The sequence below is a fragment of the Salmo salar genome, chromosome 13, assembly GCF_965601325.2.
Source record: "Salmo salar chromosome 13, fSalSal1, whole genome shotgun sequence".
Classification (NCBI taxonomy): Eukaryota; Metazoa; Chordata; class Actinopteri; order Salmoniformes; family Salmonidae; genus Salmo; species Salmo salar.
In genome coordinates, this window is record NC_138303.1 from 22807061 (window position 1) to 22819862 (window position 12802).

At 41.0% G+C, this 12802-nt stretch overlaps 1 long non-coding RNA gene across 2 annotated transcripts; it reads right to left on the bottom strand.

Moving 5' to 3' along the window:
• Window positions 1–8431: 8431 nt before the first annotated feature.
• Window positions 8432–11834, bottom strand: LOC106566681 (uncharacterized). 2 transcript variants are annotated; one of them, XR_006758454.2, is made up of 5 exons: window positions 11702–11834; window positions 11307–11384; window positions 10915–10977; window positions 10697–10805; window positions 8432–10580 (listed from the first exon to the last, which is right to left on the bottom strand). It is a non-coding gene; the product is annotated as an uncharacterized LOC106566681 (long non-coding RNA). The 2 variants fall into 2 exon arrangements; XR_001319924.3 differs by having other exon boundaries at window positions 8432–10805.
• Between the last annotated feature and the right edge of the window lie 968 nt (window positions 11835–12802).

Here is a 12802-nt window from a genome sequence, read left to right on the forward strand (position 1 = left end):
AGGTCAATAACCCTGCTAAATACATCATGGGCAAGAAACATATTATTTTTAATAAAAATCAATTATAGTAGTAGCAAGCTATCAAAGTTGACCCTCCGGTCCTCCTCATCTTCGCACTCTCCTTCTCAAACTGAACAGAACATAGGCTATAGGCTAGTACGCACGCAAGATTTTTTTGGACTAAGTCTAATAAAAAAAGCCTTTTACCCTCCTCCTGAACTGTTGCCTTATGCCTACACAGCACAGCCATTGGTTAGACAGCATACAAAAACGTTTTTGCTCAGCAAGAGAAGAGCAGGTCGGGCTCAGGGTTGGAATATCCATTGCAATGTGTTATGCAGCCCAGTTGTATTTACACCATCTCAGCAGCTGTCTTAGAAATATAACTTTGCTCTGTGATTCACCGAACATGCATTTCATAGACTATAGGCTATGGATCATTTGATTGAGACCACACTAAATACTCTACAGGTGCAGTTGATATTGTGCACCCAGCCTGAATCAGAGATGCACATCGATATATAGCTTAATAAGCAACTAATTCAAAAACACTGAGAAATATTGAAATGTCATCAATTACAAATTACATGACCCTCCCCTGGACTAGATTTTAAAATGCTAAATCCTCCTCATGGCTGAAATTTAAAAAGTATCAGCCTCCATTCTCCTCCAGGTATCCGTTCTGCAAATTTCAATCCATCCCTAAGGAAGAATTTTTCTCTTCTCTCACTGCACGTGATCTAGTGATGGGTCGTTATTTTAGGGGATTTCTACACTGGCAATTTTAGAGGCTTACTCTGTATCCGGAAAACTGTCACTTAATGAGCAAATACCCCGGACACCAGTCATGGGGTCAATACCAAGTGCGTTATGTTGCTTGGCATATTGTTGGCACATTGTTTACCCAGTAACTTATGTGAACTGATGTACATATAGTCTAATCCTTTTCATATTGTTTACCCAGTAACTTATGTGAACTGTATAGTCTAACACTTTTCTGTACACTGTTATTTACATGATTACTGACAAAAGCAACATAAAGGTTGAGAATGAAATAAATACACTACAGTCTGAAGCGATGCTGACATGGAATCAGTTACCATACAGTAAGACACTTTGTGGACTCAATTTAATCACATCTGTTACAATTCCAAGGATGGTCACCGACTTGACAAAGGTGATTCCCTCGAACGGTGACCTCTCAAACCCCAAACCCTGGCCTGGTCTGCCCAGTGGGTTTGCCGAGTCTGGTTCGCAAGCATTCCTGGAAGTCTCGCGATGTTACGCATCTGGGTTTAGAAACTCTGTGGTTTAATAGACTGGCTAAATTGACCACTTGGTGTCCCTATGATCGCTTTTCTCACTTCCTCATACTCTGAATGCTTGAATATAAAAATGCAGGTAGGCCTAGTCATAGATAAAACAGACTCGTATGTTTCACCATGTTTTATAACATTTTTATTTTCAAGATGTGTATTGGACAATGTATCAAATTACCAAAAAATCTTAAATATAGACAAACGAAGAAATAAGCTTGCAGCTGACTATACATGAATAGACACAATTCAGAAATGATGTCTGTCATGTAGGCTAATAATACCAAAAAAGGAAAACATTCAGTAACAAACAACAATAAGAAACATTATATTTGTTCCTCCTTCATATAGCCCAAACACAGCAAGATTCTGTTTCAGCAGCTTGATCTCCAGATTGTTTTTTTCCCATTACAACAGGAGGATCATCTTCTTCAGTTCCAACACATCAAAATATAAGCCCTCATGCATGTTCACTGGAGGAATAGACTTCTTAGCAAAGATACATTTCTCAAGCAAGAGTTTTGCTAGGACTGTCTGGGAGTGATCCAAGTGAGGGGCTTATTTGAATGAGCCAAATGGGAGGATCTGTAACCTGAAAACTACCTGTTATTGGCAGAGAGGTCTGAAACTTTTTGTTATTGGTTTATTGACTTATACCGCCTGGTGATGTCACCAGACAGGCCAAAACTCCCTCCCACCAAAACAGGCTGAAATTTCAGGTGGCCTTTTCAAACTGCACTTACACTAAAACAGCATTATCATAATTTTCTCAATTTCACAGTATTATTCCAACCTCAAAGTGTCGAAATACAGCACCTTCAGAAAGTATTCACACCTCTTGACTTTTCCACTTTTTGTTGTGCTACAAAGTGGGATTTAAAATTGATATAATTATCATTTTTTTGAGAACAATCTACACAGAATGTGTAGTGGATTTTTTTACATATACAAAAACAAAAAGTGGATTTTTTTTATATACAAAAACTTTTTGGGTTGGAAAATAAAACACAAATATATCTTGATTAGATGAGTATTCAACCCCCCTGAGTCAGTAAATATTATAATTAACTTTGGCAGCAATTACAGCTGTGAGTCTTTCTGGGTAAGTCTCTAAGAGCTTGGCACACCTGGATTGTACAATATTTGCCCATTATTCTTAAAAAAAAATATATATTTTTTACATTTGTTTTGTGATATTTTCACCCCTTTTCTCCCCAATTTTGTGATATCCAACTGGTAGTTACAGTCTTGTCCCATCGCTCCAACTCCCGTACGGACTCACGAGAGGTGAAGGTCGAGAGCCATGTTTCCTCTGAAACACGACCCCACCAAGCCACACTGCTTCTTGACAGACTGATCGCTTACAGAAGCCAGCCACACCAATGTGTCGGAGGAAACACCATACAGCTGGCGACCGAAGTCAGCCATGGTTCGAACTAGGATCTGTAGTGACGCCTCTAGCACTGCGTTGTAGTGCCTTAGACCGCCGTGCCAATCTCAATTTCATCCATTTTAAATTCAGGCTGTAACACAACAAAATGTGGAAAAAGTCAAGGGGTGTGAATTCTTTTTGAAGGCACTGCATATATAAAACACAGGTAAATCACGTTTTTGACTGCACTGGGCCTTTAAAGTAAGGATGTGACTTTGACAAAAATACATGCTCAGTTGTCAAGCTGTTAAAAACAAGGATCTTGCAGGCAAAGCTCTGAAATTCCAAGCATTAGCACTTACATTTACATTTACATTTAAGTCATTTAGCAGACGCTCTTATCCAGAGCGACTTACAAATTGGTGCATTCACCTTATGATATCCAGTGGAACAACCACTTTACAATAGTGCATCTAAATCTTTAAGGGGGGGGGGGGGGGGGGGTTAGAATGATTACTTTATCCTATCCTAGGTATTCCTTAAAGAGGTGGGGTTTCAGGTGTCTCCGGAAGGTGGTGATTGACTCCGCTGTCCTGGCGTCGTGAGGGAGCTTGTTCCACCATTGGGGTGCCAGAGCAGCGAACAGTTTTGACTGGGCTGAGCGGGAACTGTGCTTCCTCAGAGGTAGGGGGGCCAGCAGGCCAGAGGTGGATGAACGCAGTGCCCTTGTTTGGGTGTAGGGCCTGATCAGAGCCTGAAGGTATGGAGGTGCCGTTCCCTTCACAGCTCCGTAGGCAATCACCATGGTCTTGTAGCGGATGCGAGCTTCAACTGGAAGCCAGTGGAGAGAGCGGAGGAGCGGGGTGACGTGAGAGAACTTGGGAAGGTTGAACACCAGACGGGCTGCGGCGTTCTGGATGAGTTGTAGGGGTTTAATGGCACAGGCAGGGAGCCCAGCCAACAGCGACCGACACTTCACGAGGACCTTTGGAAGTGTTGCATAAAACTATTAGTACGCCATACCTTACCTCAGCTATGGTTGCCTTGCTTGATGTTGAGTAATACGATGAGTTGTAATACCATAAGATTGTCAACATTCCTGCCTATCAAATCAAATCAAATTGTATATACGTGTAGACTAACAGTGAAATGCTTACTTACGTATCCATTTCCAACAATGCAGAGTTAAAGATAAGATAAAACATTACATAAAAAATATTGACACAAGGAATAAATACTCAGTGAATAACAAATAAAAATAAAGAGTAAAAATATATGTTTTTTATTGCTTTGGTACTATTTACATAAGTACTGAATGTTGTATAATTTCACAGCTCTTCGTACAAAACTCAAAACAGACCATCAAAGAGGCTGTTTTTTCAAAACTTTAAGCACATTCTCAATTGACTAAGTACAACACACAAAATCACACAGTAAATCTTTCACCAAACCTAATCAGTGTTTCATCTAGAAAAACCTTTCATATAAAGCAATTGCCTTTTACATTGCAATGCTCACTACCCTTTTCAAATAATTCTGTTGTCATTTGTAAATACATTTGACCATCACTTAATCCAACTGTGCCTAATGGTTAATCACTTAACCGTTAGGTAAACCTACAGATTTTAAACTGGTTTGTCTACTATATATGGATTTTGAGAACTGCAGAAATAAAATGTGTGTTTGTAAAGTATAAACATCTAAATAACATGTATGATACATGATAACCATACATAATAACTAGTCATTATTGTTAATAATTTCACATAGTGGTAACCAGAATTTGTCATCTTATAAAAGGGTGTGTGTGAACACTTGCAATTTCTTTTAACATGGAGCAGGATAGACAGCAAGGGAGAGGAAGAAATCAAAGAGCTCATGGACAAGGGGCCCGTCAGAGAGGTGGGTATGGGCCCCATCAAGAAAGTGGACATCAGATAGAGGGAGGTAGACGGCAGGGAACTGTTGTGTCTAATGAAGTACGGGCCATCATGAAAGTGGCTGCCAGATTAGTACACCCCAATCTGAAAAGATAAACTGTCAATTTGATCATGAGAACATTTCGCCAAGAAAACCAGTAAGTCTGCAGGATATGCACTATGCTTTATCATTACATTTACAGTAAATGACACATTGTAATGCAGGTAAATTCACAAAACATGTTACAGCATGATCTATTGACAGTGTCCTCTGTTCTACCCTCAGAATTGACAGAAGACCCCATGGATGGTGGATATGGACGTGTGCTGACCGACCAGCAGGAGTGGGCAGTGGAAATGGTGAGGGTCAGGAATGACATATGGCTGTTCGAAATAAAGCAGGTCATTGAGGAGAACGATGAGACCTTTGCCAATGTGGCATTCATCAGCCTTCCAACAATCGCCCACCTTTTGAAGAGGCACCAGGTATCTATGATACACAGTTACCTGGTGTCTTTTGAGAGAAACAACAACCGAGTAAAACAACTGAGGGCCGAGTATGTTCAGGTACAGCACTATTTACTGTATTACTGTTACTATTTGATGCACATGCTACTTCACAATATCATATTGGAACTATACTGTAAAAATAACTAACCAAAATATATCTTTAGAGGGTGATGGTGCCTGATGCTGCTGTGAACCATCACAAATATATCTTTGTTGATGAAGCAGGCTTTAACCTGGCCAAAACTCGGCGCCGTGGGCGGAACCTCATCGGCCAACGGGCGACCGTCCAACGTAGGGGAAACATCTCCATGTGCGCAGCTATTTCCAAAGATGGTGTGGTAGGACATAGGCCATTATTTGGATCCTACAACGCTGCACACAATGTGTTTCTCAATTAAATTGAGCAGGCCTATCAAGGTGAAGGGGTTACCTATGTCATTGTGTGGGACAATGTCAGGTTCCACCATGCAGAGGTGTTTCAGGCATGAACTTGGGCCCATCTCCAATTCATGACCCTATACCTGCCCCCATACACTCCTCTTCTCAACCCTATTGAGGATTTGTTTTCAGCATGGAGTTGGAAGGTGTACAATCGCCATCCCCATGAGCGTGCCGCCCTCCTTCTGGCCATGGATGAGGCATATGACGACATCAATGCAGACTAATGTCAAGGTTTTTCCCACGGTGCATGAACAATGAGGACATTCACTGTGACGTGGATGAGAATATATGGCCAAAGGCTCAAGATAGGCTTGATGCAAATTAATACGTGATAAACGTTATGTTTTATTTTCATTGATTTAATTTCTTAAATTTGATTAGACAGTACATCAATGTGGCAATTATATATGAAAAATAAAATGTTTTTTGCATGAATGATTGTAGAGGATGTCTTCATTGAGCACACCTTCGATTACACATTATATAGATATTATGGAAATTATAGATTCTGTCAAATTTGTTGGGTATTTAAGTGTATTGCCTAATGTGAAAACTATAATTTAACATTTAGGCATTTAGCAGGCGCTCATGTACAGATCGACTTACAGTAGTGAGTGCAAACATTTTCGCTCTGGATGAAAGTAGTAAAAAGGTAAGTGTTTGGTCCCATATTCATAGCAAGCAATGATTTCATCAAGCTTGTGACTACACATTTGTTGGATGCATTTGCTCTTTGTTTTGGTTGTGTTTCAGACTATTTTGGGCAAAATATAAATGAATGGTAAATAATGTATTGTGTCATTTTGGAGTCACTTTTATTGTAAATAAGAATATAATATGTTTCTAAACGTCTACATTAATGTGGAAGGATTATCCGGATTATCCGTAATCATGGTAGCATCCACATTAATGTAGAAGTGTTTAGAAACATATTATATTCTTATCTACAATAGGTTAGCATGTATTGGGTGACTCCAAAATGACACAATACATTTTTTATTTCATTTTATTTATTTAACCTTTATTTAACTAGGCAAGTCAGTTAAGAACAAATTCATATCTACAATGACAGCCTACCAAAAGGCAAAAGACCTCCTGCGGGGACAGGGGCTGGGATTAAAAATAAAAAATAAAATAAAAATATAGGACAAAACACACATCACGACAAGAGAGACACCACAACACTACATAAAGAGAGACCTAAGACAACATACAGTTGAAGTCGGAAGTTTACATACACTTAGGTTGGAGTCATTAAAACTCGTTTTTCAACCACTCCACCAATTTCTTGTTAACAAACTATAGTTTTGGCAAGTTTGTTAGGACATCTACTTTGTGCATGACGCAAGTAATTTTTCCAACAATTGTTTACAGATAGATTATTTCATTTATAATTCACTGTATCACAATTCCAGTGGGTCAGGAGTTTACAATACACAAAGATGACTGTGCCTTTAAACATCTTGGAAAATTCCAGAAAATTATGTCATGGCTTTAGAAGCTTCTGAGAGGCTAATTGACATCCTTTGAGTCAATTGGAGGTGTACCTGTGGATGTATTTCAAGGCCTACCTTCAAACTCAGTGCCTCTTTGCTTGACATCATGGGAAAATCAAAGGAAATCAGCCAAGACCTCAGAAAAAAAATGTAGACCTCCACAAGTCTAGTTCATCCTTGGGTGCAATTTCCAAATGCCTGAAGGTACCACGTTCATCTGTACAAACAATAGTATGCAAGTATAAACACCATGGGACCACACAGCCATCATACCGCTCAGGAAGGAGACGCGTTCTGTCTCCTAGAGATTAACGTACTTTGGTGCGAAAAGTGCATATCAATCCCAGAACAACAGCAAAGGACCTTGTGACGATGCTGGAGGAAACAGGTACAAAAGTATCTATATCCACAGTAAAACGAGTCCTATATTGACATAATCTGAAACACCGCTCAGCAAGGAAGAAGCCACTGCTCCAAAACCACCACAAAAATGACAGACTACAGTTTGCAACTACACATGGGGACAAAGACCGTACTTTTTGGAGAAATGTCCTCTGGTCTGATGAACCAAAAATAGAACTGTTTGGCCATAATGACCATCGTTATGTTTGGAGGAAAAAGGGGGAGGCTTGCAAGCCGAAGAACACCATCCCAACCGTGAAGCCGGGGGTGGCAGCATCATGTTGTGGGGGTGCTTTGCTGTAGGAGGGACTGGTGCACTTAACAAAATAGATGGCATCATGAGGTAGGAAAATTATGTGGATATATTAAAGCAACATCTCAAGACATCAGTCAGGAAGTTAAAGCTTGGTCGCAAATGAGTCTTCCAAATGGACAATGACCCCAAGCATACTTCCAAAGTTGTGGCAAAATGGCTTAAGGACAACAGTGTCAAGGTATTGGAGTGACCATCACAAAGCCCTGACCTCAATCCCATAGAAAATGTGTGGGCAGAACTGAAAAAGTGTGTGCGAGCAAGGAGGCCTGCAAACCTGACTCAGTTACACCAGCTCTGTCAGAAGGAATGGGCCAAAATTCACTCAACTTATTGTAGGAAGCTTGTGGAAGGCTACCCAAAACGTTTGACCCAAGTTAAACAATTTAAAGACAATGCTACCAAATACTATGTAAATTCTGAATCACTGGGAATGTGATGAAAGAAATAAAAGCTGAAATAAGTAATTCTCTCTACTATTATTTTGACATTTCACATTCTTAAAATAAAGTGGTGATCCTAACAAAGAGCTCACCCAGCTCTCTCTCTGAGTCATTAGGCTTGTTGTGGACGGGGATCATAACCAGGTCCTTCAGCACTACAAATACAGTATGTAAATCAACAGTTTGGTTTATCAAATAATTCAGCCAGATTCTGGGCACTTCTATTCAAATTATTTTATACATGCCTAAAGAAGATGATAGTACCTTGGTGTGCATAGACTTCTTTTCAACATAATTCAATGTAACAGTGATAAAACATGGAAACGAAACAACAAACTACCTGAGGCGAACGTGCAGGCCAATCATGATAAAATGGTGAATCCCCATTGAGAAATCAACCTGAGTTTATTGTTTTACTGTATATCTAATGTTGTGTGAATGTCTCAACAACAGGTTAAAAGTGTGACCAACCTGTACTGCGAGGCCTAAAGTGCAGAATATATGGCTCTCTGGCGAAAGCATCAATATCATCGACTTGGTTGTCTTCAAACTAGTAGCAGTCAACCAGATCATCTCTTACAATATGACCAGCAAAAAGTGATGTTACATTTTCAGTCATAATGTTACCATGAATCATATGACATTATGACAAAACTAGTATTGGTTATAAAAAAAAAGTACACTGCTCAAAAAAATAAAGGGAACACTTAAACAACACAATGTAACTCCAAGTCAATCACACTTCTGTGAAATCAAACTGTCCACTTAGGAAGCAACACTGATTGACAATACATTTCACATGCTGTTGTGCAAATGGAATAGACAACAGGTGGAAATTATAGGCAATAAGCAAGACACCCCCAATAAAGGAGTGGTTCAGCAGGTGGTGACCACAGACCACTTCTCAGTTCCTATGCTTCCTGGCTGATGTTTTGCTCACTTTTGAATGCTGGCGGTGCTTTCACTCTAGTGGTAGCATGAGACGGAGTCTACAACCCACACAAGTGGCTCAGGTAGTGCAGCTCATCCAGGATGGCACATCAATGTGAGCTGTGGCAAGAAGGTTTGCTGTGTCTGTCAGCGTAGTGTCCAGAACATGGTGGCGCTACCAGGAGACAGGCCAGTACATCAGGAGGCCGTAGGAGGGCGACAACCCAGCAGCAGGACCGCTACCTCCGCCTTTGTGCAAGGAGGAGCAGGAGAAGCACTGCCAGAGCCCTGCAAAATGACCTCCAGCAGGCCACAAATGTGCATGTGTCTGCTCAAACGGTCAGAAACAGACTCCATGAGGGTGGTATGAGGGCCTGACGTCCACAGGTGGGGGTTGTGCTTACAGCCCAACACCGTGCAGGACGTTTGGCATTTGCCAGAGAACACCAAGATTGGCAAATTCGCCACTGGCGCCCTGTGCTCTTCACAGATGAAAGCAGGTTCACACTGAGCACGTGACAGACGTGACAGAGTCTGGAGATGCCGTGGAGTACGTTCTGCTGCCTGCAACATCGTCCAGCATGACCGGTTTGGCGGTGGGTCAGTCATGGTGGTGGGTGGCATTTTTTGGGGGGGCAGCACAGCCCTCCATGTGCTCGCCAGAGGTAGCCTGACTGCCATTAGGTACCGAGATGAGATCCTTAGACCCCTTGTGAGACCATATGCTGGCGCGGTTGGCCCTGGGTTCCTCCTAATGCAAGACAACGCTAGACCTCATGTGGCTGGAGTGTGTCAGCAGTTCCTGCAAGAGGAAGGCATTGATGCTATGGACTGGCCCGCCCGTTCCCCAGACCTGAATCCAATTGAGCACATCTGGGACATCATGTCTCGCTCCATCCACCAAGGCCACGTTGCACCACAGACTGTCCAGGAGTTGGCGGATGATTTAGTCCAGGTCTGGGAGGAGATCCCTCAGGAGACCATCCGCCACCTCATCAGGAGCATGCCCAGGCATTGTAGGGAGGTCATACAGGCACGTGGAGGCCACATACACTACTGAGCCTCATTTTGACTTGTTTTAAGGACATTACATCAAAGTTGGATCAGCCTGTAGTGTGGTTTTCCACTTTAATTGAGTGTGACTCCAAATCCAGACCTCCGTGGGTTGATAAATTGGATTTCCATTGATTATTTTTGTGTGATTTTGTTGTCAGCACATTCAACTATGTAAAGAAAAATTTATTTAATAAGATTATTTCTTTCATTCAGATCTAGGATGTGTTATTTTAGTGTTCCCTTTATTTTTTTGAGCAGTGTATAATCATTACCTGTAAAGTAACAGGAACTATTCCTTATATCTAGTCGTTCCCAAGCGGATGCTGAGTTTCCAGGCGTAGTGATCTGTTGTGTTGACTCTGTGGTACAGTATACATGGAGGCTGAGGGGATTAAAGTAACTCAAAGTTATTGAGTAACAGAGAAAGTGAGGTGTTCTTAAAGTGTTCTGTGCCATCATATATTCAACTCAATAGGAAAGGTGAGGTTGAATATAAACCTGATAAACAGCAATGTCACCAGTTTAACTCTCTCGGGAAGCAGATAGCAGATATCCCCCTCACATCCACCACCTCCAGAACCACTATAACGTCATAACGAGACACAATCTACAAAACAGAGAAAGAGGAGTTACTGCTTAACTTATAGACCCAGCTGGTGTGAACCCTGTAGGTATTTAGTGGGAGTGGGATCTCCCTTTATGTTTTGGTGACTTACAGCCTTTCAAGCAGCTATCATGTGTATATATCTTGTTTTCTTCTGTAGTCATGAGGAAATCAGCTGTCAGCCAAGATAAAACACATTATGGTATTGTATGATTGTAACTAAACATGTGTTGTAAGAAAGCCACTCCTTGAGCTGTGGCTTATTCCACTACTGCGGTTGAGCCTTACAATAATAATTCCAAATGACGACTAAAGTCTTCTTATAGTAAGAATACTGCCAACAGATTCATTGAAATGGCTCTATAAATATTTTTTGTTGTCAAAAAACGAAATAATGTGTTTGATATTTTCTCCATTTACAGAACCTTGTCAGGTATGAATGCATTTGACTCCTATTTTGGCACACAGCATAGTTTAGATGGATGTGACACACAAATGTTTTACCTTAACAGGTGTTGGGCATCTGGATCAGAATTTTATTCAGTCCAAATCTCCTGATGTTAAAGGATGCAACCTTCATAACTCCTCAGACAGAGAGAGAACCTAAGTGTTAGACATTTACAAGGCATATATTTACAACACGTTAGTGAGTTAACTGTAACTGATGAAATAGTTAGGAAATTCTTATTAAAAATGTCCAGTGTGAGAGGTATTTGTCATTTTTAATTGGGCAAAATCATGCAATCCAATCTCTCCCTCTCTCTCTCACACACACACACACACACACACACACACACGCACACACGCACACACGCACACACGCACACACGCACACACGCATGCAGGTCCCCCTATACACACACATATAAATAACATTGCAAACATCCTCATCGACTCACCTATATGAGATGTGTAGATAATAGAGATAGGATAATCAGTCTCACACTGCTACAGTTCAAGTATCAAATGAGAGCAGTGCTCAAAACCAAACCACCCGGTTGGTTGTAGACAATCCAGTTATATCTCTGTTACTCTATCTGTGGAACTGTGATGATTGCTTAATCTGCCTTCACACCTGGGCAAACCTGACAACCACCTGACAGCCACCTGACAGTACACTGTAGTCACCCATTAGATGGGGAAGGCCAACCCATAATCATCATTGTAGTCACAGCTGAATGACAGTGAATACAAGTGTCTGCCTGCAGGCTGACAGACCAGTTTGTTGTTTACATTCGACCTCAGAGCTGCCCATTTGTCTACTAGAGACAGCACCGTATGTGTCACAAGCAGGCAATGTTGATTCAAAACGTGTAGTTTTGTAGGTCTTATGTACACTCTTAGAAAAAAGGGTTCCAAAATGGTTCTTCGGCTGTCCCCATAGGAGAACCCTTTTTGGTTCCAGGTTTTTTTCCAGGTTTTTTTGGTTCACCTGGAAACCTTTTTGGTTTCCAGGTGAACCATTCTGGGTTCCATGTAGATCCTTCTGTGGAAATGGTTCTATATTGAACCCAAAAGGGTTCTACCTGGAACCAAAAAGGGACAGCCCAAGTACCCTTCAAGGTTCTCGATAGCATTTGATTGACCAGTTTTACCTGAATCTTTTGTGCTGTGGTCCAAGTTTTGATATGCAAAGTCTTGTTTTGGCTTTAATTATTTACATGTCAAGTTTCTAATCTTTTGGAGAAAGATAACGTTGCTTGTGAACACAAATTTAAGGTCAGTTATACTTTTTACCAATTTTGGGATATGGTTTGGATTTGAAGTTCTACTCACAACAAAGCTGTCTGGCAATGTACCATTCCTATTGTTACTACTTTATTTGTATGCTGGCCTCTAGGGTCACAATTTTATACCAACACCATTTGCAATCCTTCAAATACAGTCCTATAGGGCTGTTTAAGACCTGCAACACCAGGGGACGGACTTTCTGGTCAATCAATTACTTTAATTTTGTAAATAAAGGAATAAAGAACCCAAAGAGGTGAGATGCTGGCTAA